General features: G+C 46.1%; 1 protein-coding gene across 1 annotated transcript in view; it reads right to left on the bottom strand.

Annotated features, from left to right (window-relative positions):
* LOC135394153 (tetraspanin-9-like) overlaps nt 1-6,395 on the bottom strand; it is a 46,226-nt gene extending 39,831 nt beyond the window's left edge. Inside the window, exon 1 of the mRNA XM_064624711.1 lies at nt 6,068-6,395. The gene's annotated coding sequence lies outside the window, so the exon portion shown is untranslated. The remainder of the gene's footprint in view (nt 1-6,067) is intronic.
* Between the last annotated feature and the right edge of the window lie 6,715 nt (nt 6,396-13,110).

Below are 13,110 nucleotides of genomic sequence, written 5' to 3'. Positions count from 1 at the left end.
CTGATTGTCGTCGAAATCGCGAGACGTTTACGTCGCTCATGACCACGCACCAGTTGCACCGCGGCGTAAAGCCATGAATACGAATAACGAGATGTTATACAGAGACTGCAGTATTTTGGTTAACCCGGTTACAACGAACCCCGCGTATATAATGAACGTAGAAGAGCATCTTTAAATCCGGATACAAGGACAAACTGATCCAATACTATATACCCCGAAAAATATAGAATATGCGAAAGGAGGAAATTTCCCGACCCGATATTCCTGTCAAAGGGAATAAAAATGGGGCACCCACGACTAACGGAACTTGAATTTGATTAATCTACCGGTTTATTTTTTGGACATATAGAACGAGGTCATTTCCACCTTCGAATGCTGAATTCCAATTGGCGGTCTCTGATCTCCTGAAAGGAAAGGAAGCGTTCTCCATTATTCAATTCGGACCTATACACGCGAGCGTTTTGCAATCGGTGAGTCCCGCACCGTGAGTCGCTGGGAATGAATTAAAATAGAGCGGTAAACGTATATGAACGAACTACCCTGCTAAAACCAAGACATCGCTATGCAAATGTGTCGAAACCAAAACCGCGCGCCTCAGGAGGCCTACCATGGCCACAAAGCGGTAATATATAAAGGTAACTGGAGTGCAGATGTAACTGAGTGCAGAGGAGTGTCTGCCTATTAGTGTGACGACATGCTGCACATGTCGCAGGTGAGTACTGCGGATAGTGTCGACCACATGTTTTTTTTTCCTTTTTTTTAACGTGCGCCGGTGCTGAAAGCGGGGATCGGAACGGTTATTTATTTATTTATTTGGTTCGGCTCGGGTTCAGCTCCGCAGCAGCGCAAAATATCGATCCGAACCGGTTCAGGTAAGTGAATTTTGAGCAGATTGCAATGGGTTAAAAGCAAGCACATCCTTACGATCCTAAAATAACACAAATGTACTTTTGTTGTTGCCGACACTGCAGTGGTTCACAGCAACACTGCGTGTTACAGATCTGCATTTCAGGTGAAACGTCACTGTAGCACTGTATATACTCTCTATGTTCACTCATCGTACACATTGTTTTTATGCACGTACATTTTTTATATATATTTTCACAGCCCAAAACGAAATCATGGGGTTTCTGGTGACGACAAAAATAGCGTACAAGAAAGCCTACAACTCCTCAAAATTAACACAATTGAATGAATGCAATAGCTGCTAGGAGGAAATCCCTCGCGCACTTGAGTAGCAGTTTTGTTCAGTTTCGGTTTCGAATTTGTTTGGCAACGCAGCTCAATCTGCTGTGTAAATCGTAGTTATCACTGTTATCTTACTTCTGCCCGAAAGCCCCTCATTAAAGAACTAATGAATTGTTGGTATAAAGTAGAATGGAACGAACACAGAATTTTCTGAATCCGAATCCAAGGAAGATTCTGCGAATCCACAAATCTTAAGAATCTCGAATCCTCTTAAAAAAAAAAAAAATAGCCAGACAAAAAAAGAAAAAGAAAAACACTACTACTGAAAAGTGGTTTGAAGCAGAATTTGATATCTTTTTAATATAAAAAAAACAGTTCAATTTCAGGAGAAAGCGTATACCCATATACTTCTTAAACGTAATTTATTTTACATGTTGTTCATCGACTACAGGAAATATATAAACCCTCGAGCCTGAATTCTTTGCATAGAGCTAAGAAACAATCAAAAGCAAAACCATGTTACTTTTAAACTTGTAATGTATGAGTTCCTGCTTGAACTCCTACAGTCCAGAACAAAAATAACAAAATAAACAAACAAACAAGAAAACACCCGCCGGCCAATCAGGCTTTCGGCGGACCCCGGAGGCCGCAATTAAAATCTTTCGAAACCACGTTTATTTGCTTGTTTTTAAAAAAAGAAGCAAATAAACGTGGTTTCGAAAGAGTCGATTCGCCGTTTTGGGCACTGGGATTTGGATTCCCGAATCTCTGACTGGAATTCGAGCATTCGCCTGTCAGCGTCGTCAGCATCATCCTCATCACCATCCTCTCATTTTTCCCCAATAGCAATGGGGTAGCATTCTGCTCAATGAGCGGAAGTCATCCCCACATCATCGTCATCATGTACTTCTCTCTCTCTCTCTCTCTCGAGCATTCGCGGATTCGGTTGGCCCATCCCTAGTATAAGCACCCTGAATAGGTATATAATAACATATCACAGCTCAGCCTTCGACGATGGTCCCAGGACACTGTTTTTTCGTATCGTCGTAAATATGCTTTAAAAAATAAGACAACGAGGAACGCGCGAACAAATATCGGTCCAATGATTAAAATTAAAACGAAATCTCACCCCCTCGGTGAGTTCATAATATAAATAAGAATCATACTTTTGCGATACGTGCCATTCAGGTTTAATTTCAGGTGCGCTCACTTACGAAAGCGATAAGAAACAGCTCCAAACGGGTATACTCAAGGGTATCCTCAAAAGATGGACAGGGGGAGTCGAAATTTTTAATGTCGTCTTGTCACACAGTTATTAGAGTCCTTATCAGGGAGGTTTCCTCGAAAGACACTGCGAACTTCTTTCGTTTTCTTTTTCTTGAAGTGTTCTTCATCATTTCGCAGCTGGAGGAGCGGCAGATCGAAAACCGGATTCGTGCGTTCCAGATAAATTGCTCGGCAGCGCGTGCAATATTGATTAGGATAAAATCGTTGCTAATCTATAAAACAAGGAGAAAGTGAAGCGAGGACACTCCTCCTTTTTCGTGTGGGTTGATAAGGGAGACAACTTGCTGCCAAGTAACCGTAGTAGTCAGCGTCGCAGTAGTAAGAAGAAGCCGGTACTAGCTAACTCGTCAATAGGACAGCCTCCTTTCATCGGTGACACTTGTGCTGTCCTCATAGGCTCATACCCTTTTTGAAAGAAATCTGCATCAAGTAAAAAAAAACATTGGTTCGTTTAGGAATCCTTTATATAATACTTAAAAACGCACTTTTTGACAATATTGTATGGATTGGTTTGTTATGTCCAATAAATGTCACTCCTGTTACGTAAGTAATCCCACGTGACTGACATCCCAAAAAGAAAAAGAAAAATATAGCTTAGTACCATTACTTGCAGGTTATCCCAATTACCACCGACAGAGGCGTCTGAAGTCCTTCACGGCAAGGGCGGGGGGGGGGGGGGGAGCCCTAACCTAACGTCCTAACCTCGAGGAGAACACTACGGTGCATGGTTCTAGATTGAGAAGTGCGACAAATATAAAAATGGCAGCCGTTGACGCGCTTATTAAAAATGACTCGTGCAAGCAATCCGATGACGGTGGAGGTTTTAATGCAGGTAGGGATTACCTTAGAGGCGAAACAGAAATTGGCATTAGAGCAGCAGAAACTGAAATACTTGTTGATGGTTTCATTAAATGTGGTAAGACAAATTTATAAAAGTAAGCGAGCGGTGGGGTGTTTTTTTTTTTTTTTTTTTCTCTCGTCAAAAATACAATGATTTTGTCTGCAGAGAGTGTCATCATTGCTGCATTAAAAAGGCTCTGTGTTCTGGCCACGGCCCAGGCAAAAACAGCCAGTTATGTCACACGAGCCATCAAACGTACCAGCGAATGCGCCACGAATACTTCTCTGCGTTGATCAAAAACAAGGCGGCGTCCTGTGCTGGAGAGGAAAATCTGTCTAAGCAAGGTTATTGAATGGCGTGTCGCTGCTCTTCGCGCAGGAGGTCCGTATCACGTAGGCGAAGGATATTTGGGGGGACAGTACCTATTCGGGTGAATTTCGTCTTCTACTTTTTAAACCGGCGTTCATTTTCATTATGCGGTAACAGAGCTGAAAGCGAATACCCAGGAAAGATGGAGTTGCGGGACCAGGGGCGGATCCAGACCCTGCGTTTGGGGGTGGTTTCTTTGTTGAAGGGCGTAGTGGGAGAGGGGAGAGAGGGAAATCCAATGTATAAACTGATGTTTTGGGTGCAATCACCCCCCCCCCCCCCCGGGATCCGTCACTGGGCCCAAATACATCGCAAACACTACTTTCATAAGCACTTCAAGACAAGATTCTACAATATTTTCACCACATTTCCTTCTCTTTGGATTCGAACCTCGTATTGGAAACGAGATTCAGGTTGGTATAATCGTTGACGACATGTCGCGACTTCAGAGCATTGAAATGCTACACGACATACATGCAGAAGCACGCGAAAACTTAGAAAGCTCTATCCTCTCAGAAGAGACATTACGACTACGGTTGAAAACCCATCTCAGTTCTCTGTGGATGACTTAGTTTGGATAGAATCCTTTTCAACTTCACCTTTTGATCCTAAGTACAAGGAATTCAAAGTTATTTCCACTCATCCCCATGACATTTGTACTGTTCAAAGTCTGGATGAAGGAATAAGAAAAACAGTTCATGTTTCACAAATGAAACTGTTCAAGGATCAACCAGATTGGGATCCTAACATTACCTCAGTGCCAAAGTTCAGGAAAGGGGGGGGGAATCTGCCCCCCCCCTTCCGACGCGCCTGATCACCGATATGACTGCTACTATAACTATCGTCATGTCGTACAGGTTTTCCCTATATTGTCATCCCAGTCAGATGGTGCTACTACTATTGCATAGATTATTCCCTCTGACGGATTACCCTCACTAACGTCAGACAGTTTATCCCCACTAACTGTCATCCCCATTAAACCAACTTTGTTGATGACCAAACCATTAAAAGGAAATCCAGCTGGTGTATAGACTTCAACTTTATTGCGATGATGCATGTGAATATTACTCTACCGGCCCCATTGCCTGCTCATCCCTTTCCTTATTATACGTGAGGTATTCCTACTTCTGGTTATCCCCATTTCGCGAGCTATCCCTACTAAAAACGGTTTTCGTCCGCGTATCCGTGTGACACAGCGGAGACTTCGTAGATGTGCATGTGCGACTCGTCTGTGTGTCTACATCCTTTGCTCTGCTCATCATTGTTTTTTTTTCTTTCTTTTTTTGATATGCATAAAAATGGTGCACTAAACGTGCTCTAAAGCCAAAGGGGTCACATTATGCAGTCTGCGGACGTTTCATTACCTTGAGCGCTCTCCCTCCCTTTCCAACAAGCGCGTTGCTCTTTCCAATTAAGGCTACCATGTGAGGTTGAGCCAATTACGGAGCTACTTCCGTTAGCCTTTCATTGACGCCAAATAAGAGGACGGGCAGACGGTATACCACCGATGGGACGGTTAATAGGCTGGTCCATCCTTTATCTTATCATTTCGGTGTCTGACCTTCATGTGTTAAACGCGTTTGACAAATCCGCGAAAAATATAAATTAGAGTGCTACTTTTTTATTCTATAATTCGGGGTGAAAGGCGAGGGTGGATTTCCATTGGGAGCGTGTAGTACCTGCCGACGTTTCGGGCTTTCTTTATTTTTATCTTTCTGGCGGGTTTTTAGAGGGAGGTGCCGGATAGGTACCGGAAAAATTCCCGGGGAGGCACAAAAAAGTTAATTATGCACGGACGACCCCGAACTACACCCTATACCGCGTTCTAAAGGTGTGTATAGAAAAGCAAAATGAGTGTAACAAATGAAATCCCACAGCAAAGCTGTCCCCGTATCCAAGATATTCGATTTGCCACTTTTCTCTCTCAGTTTCCTTTACAATTCAGTCATCGCCCTTGCAAACCTCTCCACTCCGACGCTCGTTCAACGTCCACCGCTCGCAGATAAAAAAATAAAAATAAGCCACTAGAGCAGAGAATAAACACTTATCAGTGGCAGCGGCCACCACAATGAGTGTATCAAAGCTGCAGCACGGTGGAAGGTATATACACTAAATTGCCGGCGACGGGCAAATATTTGTCTGAAAGTTATCTGTCACCTTAGGCCATCGAGAATTACCTCCCATGTTTGCGACAGTTCTTTGCCACACTATTAAGCGAACAAAATTCCCCAACGAAGCGGACCATGTGTGGGTCGGCCTTGAAATAATAAATCCTACATGCAATACCCAAGCCGGTTTGAGCGCAGCAGAGGTGATAAGCACCACCTAACCATGCTACAGTGAAAAGTGAAGGTAAAAAGCAAGACAACGACTTGTGCTTACCGCTGCCAACGTGTGCTTCAAAAATTGCGCACAATGTCGCTGATTTTTCGCTTGTTTAGGGACGCGGGAAGCCACATAGTAAGTTGGAGATGGTTCGTGTTGACAAACAAACTACTTCCGCAACATGCGCACGTCGACGTTTTCATGAATCCCCCGACGATGGACAAACCCATCCACAAAACAAGTATTCATGACACACGTATGTGCATAAAAAAAGATGCTGACGGACAAGGGCACCACTCGATCAGACCACAACAACTGCAGGCCACCGCCACCGCTTTCCGAAGCTGAGCGAGTAGCAGAAGGCAAGCGGATGGGAGCGAGAAATCGGAGCAACAACGCCTAAAAAAACCCGACACGGACGCAACAAAACACGGATGAATACAGTATGCAGCTACAGTTCGCAATATAAATTGATGTATTTTAGCAATTAATGCCTTATATACGTCAATAACTTTTAGTAATGTTTATTTTCACAGGCGATAATACCATAATACTACAATTGGTAGTGTCGGTTCACCATTTCGTGGGCATTGTCAATGGCGGCGTAGGCAAGCTGATAAAACCTGACGCATGCTTGCGCGTCAAGACGTAGTCCCTGATTCTCATTGGCTGGTGTGTGTGAGTGCTGTGTCAGGCTGTGTGCTGTGTGTGTACTGTTTTACTGCGCGAGAAAAAGGAAGCCGTGTTTTTTATATTTTTTGTCTTAGTACTGTACTTGTTGAGAAATGATACCCGTCAGGTTTTAAGCAGATGGGTTGGCGACTGAACAGAAATGATGCCCGTCAGGTTAAGAAAGTGGGGATGCGACTGAACAGAAATGATACCCGTCAGGTTATAAGAAGGTGGGGAGTGGGGATGCGATTGAACAGAAATGATACCCGTCAGGTTTTAAGCGTCGACGGAATTTTACAAGGGAAAATGTCGAGCGGTGGTTACGATAACTTGAGAAATAATACCGTCAGGTTATAAGAAGGTGGGGAGGCGATTGAATAGAAATGATACCCGTCAGGTTTTAAGCGTCGACCAAATATACATGGGAAAAAGTCGAGCTGTGGACAGATCGAGTTACGATAACTTGAAAATAGATACCGCCAGAACAAAAAATAAAATAAAAATACGAACCTGAGTTGCATTTTTCGCCCCCCTCTCTGTTTGTAGTTTCAGTGACTGATCGGGCTTGAGTTATTTTTTATTGCTAACGTCATCCTGGGTCTTTCTACACTCGCAGAACGCCAGCCATTGTGGCAGATATTTGGTGGCCCTGAAAAGGGCCGTTTTTTTTCGTTGCATTCCTTCTCTTCGTGTGCTCGGAAGGCTTCGCAAATTCCCTCTCCATGGCCACAAGTAAGCTTCCTTGCGCCGGTTTCGCCGCAAGTTGTACAACGTGTGCACATGAGGATCCTGGGCGTCAGGTGTGGTGGCGCAGGTGTCAGTGGGGTACGGAAACACTGGGCTTGCAACTCTTGTACCGTGACCACTACACTCGCGCCACTCGCAACCCAGTTTAATAGCAAAAGGCACATAGACAGGAAGGAAGACCATCCTGAAAAACGACCTCCCGCCCTCTACCAGCAACATCGAACAAGTTCACACTACACAGTGGTAAGCGGCTGCCACCCGCTATCATCGAGATACTTTATCACCCGCATTGACGACGTCACGGAAGGCTGGCTCACACACCTTTCACCCGACTTATTTATCATGTATGCCTCAATAATCTCTCGCGTCAGCGCATTGCGCGACAGTGCCAAGATACCAGTCCTCCGAAAGTCCGGTGTACACACACATCTATTACAATGTACAGCGAGGTGTCCCCGCGGAGTGCCACTCAGTGATGCCGCGTGCTCCATCAGCCTAACATTGGCACACCTTCCAGATTGCCCTATATAAACTCTGCCACATGAGAGAGGGATCCGATACACTACTCCTACTCCTACTCTGCAAGGAATAAACCCTTTCACATGATTGACTCCACACACAGGCCTCCGTTCCCGGCCATTCACCTTGGCCGACAAGCTCTTGAGCTTACACGGTGCGGAAAAAAGCGCTCGAACACCGTACCGGTCACCAAGCTTCTCCAGGTTATGGGAGATCACATGAATGTACGGCATAGCCATGTACCTCCCTCGCCGCCCCTCCTCAGCCTGCATCTCTCCCGGACTACCCTTCCACTCCCTCAACAAAGTCACACAGACACTTCTAAGAACCCACTGGGGATACCCAGCCTCCCAGATCCGCTCACACTGGCGATTGTACGCCTCCACAACCTTATGACAACACGACTTCTGCAAAGCCGCACCCAGGCAGGACTTCACAATGCCACGCTTCACAATCTTAGAGTGTGCCGAGTCATAGGGTAGAAGTGCCTTCCTAGACCTCGGGGCGTAGCACCAACACAGAAGCTCTCTCTGGGCACTCAAACGAAGATCTAAAAATCTCAGTACCCCCTCGACGGCAACCTCGCATGTAAACCTAAGGCCAGAACCCCCACGGTGGAAAGCATCCGTAATGCGCCGAGCAGAATCTAAATCAACATCTATCCCATCAGAAGCCTCTAGCGACAGCACTAACAAATAGTCGTCCACATACCGCAAAGCAGACCTAACCCCCATGCTAGGCAACACTGTGGACAATTGGTACATCAAGGTCAGTAAGAAAAATGTCACTCAACACAGGTGCCACCGACGACCCGATACAAATGCCCTTTCTCTGGACATAGGAGTCCGAACCGTCAGTCACTATGGTCGAGGACAGGTAGCACCTTATCAACTCCAAGAAGCCTTCAACTGTGGTTCCGCAGCTGTTCTGGAATTTCACCCTCCCGTATTCTTCAATGCGATCTCTAATAGCCCTGAAGAGCGGCTCGTGCGGTATGGAGTAGTACAAATCTTCAATGTCAATAGACATCAGTCGGACCCCCACACTCTCCATACCTTTAACCACATCGATCACCTCCGCTGAACTACGCACCATAAAAGGATCAGGAAGGTCTATGCAGGAGAGATGCTGCTGCAGGAATCGGGAAACAACACCTTGCCACGTACCTCTCTCCGACACAATAGCACGCAGAGGGTACTCCGGCTTGTGTGTCTTAGCGGAGAAAAAGATTTCAAGAGCCAACTGGGTTCTCTTCTTCATATTGCTTGAAAGTACCTTGAGTTCTTGTTCCTCACACAAAACCACCATCCTTTTCCGCGCATCTCTTACAGCAGTGCTCTTCACACCCACAAAGTTCTTATCTATCGCTCGTGCCTTCCTTTCCTCATAGGCCGTCCTGGGCATGACCACAAATCCTCCCTCCTTATCAGATGGAAGTAGGGCTACATTGGCATTCTTGAAAAAATCCATAACCGGCGCAACACCAATCTTAACACACTCCCGTACAGAGGTCCAATCGAGCAAATCCACACCTTCCTGGACGCAACGGTCTTCCTCTACCCGTCTAACCAACAATATTACCCAGGAGACAGCGTCTGGCGCCTGCACCCTTGGTTGGACACAAAACTTTTGGTCCTTCTCGAGAACGTACTTGACCGCAGGTGGCACATGCACGTCCCCCATGACTACCAGGTTGTTACCGTGGCGGGCTGAGCCCGGTTCCTTTAGCGACCGCAGGTGCCCTAGAACAGGCTTCCAAAAAGCCTCCGTCATCGAGGCCACATCCCGCCGACATCGCCTGTACTTCCTCTGCGCGGACGCCACCGGTAAGTCACTGGCGAGGCTTTTTGGAAGCCTGTTCTAGGGCACCACTACCGATGCGCTCTTATCAAACGGGCTCCTCGGTCTAGCTGGCATTGCAATAGAGCACTGCACCCTCTCTTTTGGCCTTTGCCCATGTGTAGCTCCCTGTATTTAGTACTGTGCAAATAAATGTGCTGATGTCTTTCTTATGCATCCTTGGTCTGTTACCTTGTTGACATTCCACCAAAGAGGAGTTAGTGCTGGCGGGTCTTCGGGCCCTTGCAATAGAGCACCGCACCCTCTCTTTTGGCCCTTGCCCATGTGTAGCTCCCTGTATTTAGTACTGTGCAAATAAATGTGCTGGTATCTCTTATGCATCCTTGTTCTGTTCCCTTGTTGACATTCCACCAGAGGAGTTAGTGCTGGCGGGTCTTCGGGCTCTTGCAATAGAGCACCGCACCCTCTCTTTTGGTCCTTGCCCATGTGTAGCTCCCTGTATTTAGTACTGTGCAAATAAATGTGCTGGTATCTCTTATGCATCCTTGTTCTGTTCCCTTGTTGACATTCCACCAGAGAGGAGTTAGTGCTGGCGGGTCTTCGGGCTCTTGCAATAGAGCACCGCACCCTCTCTTTTGGCCCTTGCCCATGTGTAGCTTCCTGTATTTAGTACTGTGCAAATAAATGTGCTGATGTCTCTCTTATGCATCCTTGTTCTGTTCCCTTGTTGACATTCCACCAAAGAGGAGTTAGTGCTGGCGGGTCTTCGGGCTCTTGCAATAGAGCACCGCACCCTCTCTTTTGGCCCTTGCCCATGTGTAGCTCCCTGTATTTAGTACTCTGCAAATAAATGTGCTGATGTCTCTCTTATGCATCCTTGTTCTGTTCCCTTGTTGACATTCCACCAAAGAGGAGTTAGTGCTGGCGGGTCTTCGGGCTCTTGCAATAGAGCACCGCACCCTCTCTTTTGGCCCTTGCCCATGTGTAGCTCCCTGTATTTAGTACTGTGCAAATAAATGTGCTGATGTCTCTCTTATGCATCCTTGTTCTGTTCCCTTGTTGACATTCCACCAGAGAGGAGTTAGTGCTTGCGGGTCTTTGGGCTCTTGCAATAGAGCGCCGACCCTCTCTTTTGGCCCTTGCCCATGTGTAGCTCCCTGTATTTAGTACTGTGCAAATAAATGTGCTGATGTCTCTCTTATGCATCCTTGTTCTGTTCCCTTGTTGACATTCCACCAGAGAGGAGTTAGTGCTGGCGGGTCTTCGGGCTCTTGCAATAGAGCGCCGCACCCTCTCTTTTGGCCCTTGCCCATGTGTAGCTCCCTGTATTTAGTACTGTGCAAATAAATGTGCTGATGTCTCTCTTATGCATCCTTGTTCTGTTCCCTTGTTGACATTCCACCAACGAGGAGTTAGTGCTGGCGGGTCTTCGGGCTCTTGCAATAGAGCACCGCACCCTCTCTTTTGACCCTTGCCCATGTGTAGCTCCCCGTATTTAGTACTGTGCAAATAAATGTGCTGATGTCTCTCTTATGCATCCTTGTTCTGTTCCCTTGTTGACATTCCGCCAAAGAGGAGTTAGTGCTGGCGGGTCTTCGGGCTCTTGCAATAGAGCACCGCACCCTCTCTTTTGGCCCTTGCCCATGTGTAGCTCCCTGTATTTAGTACTGTGCAAATAAATGTGCTGATGTCTCTCTTATGCATCCTTGTTCTGTTCCCTTGTTGACATTCCACCAAAGAGGAGTTAGTGCTGGCGGGTTTTCGGGCACTTGCAATAGAGCACCGCACCCTCTCTTTTGGCCCTTGCCCATGTGTAGCTCCCTGTATTGAGTACTGTGCAAATAGAGGCACTAATGTCTCACTCTTGTCCTGTATCAGTCATGTAAATAAATATGTACACTCATGTTCTCTTTTTTATGGTGTTGCACATAGGCGCCGACTGCAGGGGGGCGCGGGAGATTTTGGCCCCCGGAACATGAACTAGGAGGGGCGCCGCCTCCCCCGGGAAGTCCCGCTAAGAGACTGACACCAACCTTTGGGGCTCGGCGCGCCCGGGTCAAAAGAGCGAAGAGGCACCAACCCCAAAAATGCATCTTGCAGTTTGTAAAATATGTATCCGCCCACCATACTCATTATCACAGTAGAAGGTGAGGCGAAGAAACACAGAGGATGACACAACACATAGCCTGAATTTCGCCCAAAGCAATCAGATCAATGAAACGAAGCAGTCGAAAAGGTACCAGCAACTGCCAGTGAGGTGTAACGGTAGGATCTTCGGAACGCATATCCGTTCGGAGCGGGTTCAACTCCCGCTGCTCCATTTCATTGACCATATTCATAATATTGTGCGCATTTTGGGTCAAACACCGAGGATTCAATGCATTTTGTTCCTTTTGCACTCAGTTTTCAAAGGCGTAATGCCTTCAGTTGTGCACATGTTCACTGTTTACGTTCTCAGTTTTTTTCTTTTTCTGTTCTTCCTTCCTCTTATTTCTATACCAGTTCTGCCTACATCATAGGATCCCGCCAGAGTGTGTGATTCTTCAGCTTTAGTTTTGTGTTCTTCATTTTTCTTTTCCTTTTCTTCCCCTCTTTCTGTTTTATTTTGCTTTCTTTTTTCTTGACCTCTTTTGCGTTCCCCTTTCACGTTTTTTTAAATAATAAGCCGACATCCATCTGGCTTTCTTCATCAACAATGCCCCCCCCCCCGGGAAAATGAAAACTCTCCGCCTCTGGTATTGCATGTATGTAAATATATTTGTAATGATCGCATGAAAATGGGTGTGAAGACGGTAGGGCGGGAAACCTACAAATTGCAATTGTGTGGCTGTTGAAGCGATGTGTATGCCCAAATTCTTTTCCTATCATTTCGGAAATCATGACCAGTTCATGCCAGTGTTGGAAGCCTCTACAAATCTTGACGGGCACAAATGTGCAAGGTCAGTATATTACAAAGTAAAGCTCCCTGATTGGAGCCAGTAAATTCCACTCATGACTGAAGGCAGTCAGGGCTTAGGTCATGCTGCATAGCCTCACTCCATTTCATAATGCCTACGATGAAAGGCATTACATACACTACATGTGGCGAGAATGTTTGTCTGAGGCAAGAACAAAACAGCTTGCAGCATGAAAGCAGGAATCCCGGCTTTGAGCGTAAACGCCATTTTCACTTTTGAAAGCTACTAAAGATAGCATATGGATTTTGTTCAATAAGAGATGCGCAACCTGCAAAGCTTATTGCCCTCCAGTTTTTAAAGCTTCCAAAGTAGCAAGGTTTTATTGCTTCATCCATAAAAGTGCAATTATTGCAGAATTGTAGTACTGGCTACTGCAGTCAACTGAAGGAAGTTAGCACCACAGGA

The sequence above is a fragment of the Ornithodoros turicata genome, chromosome 5 (assembly GCF_037126465.1).
Source record: "Ornithodoros turicata isolate Travis chromosome 5, ASM3712646v1, whole genome shotgun sequence".
NCBI lineage: Eukaryota > Metazoa > Arthropoda > Arachnida > Ixodida > Argasidae > Ornithodoros > Ornithodoros turicata.
Note: the sequence above shows the minus strand (reverse complement) of the source record. Positions and strands in the feature narration are given on the sequence as shown.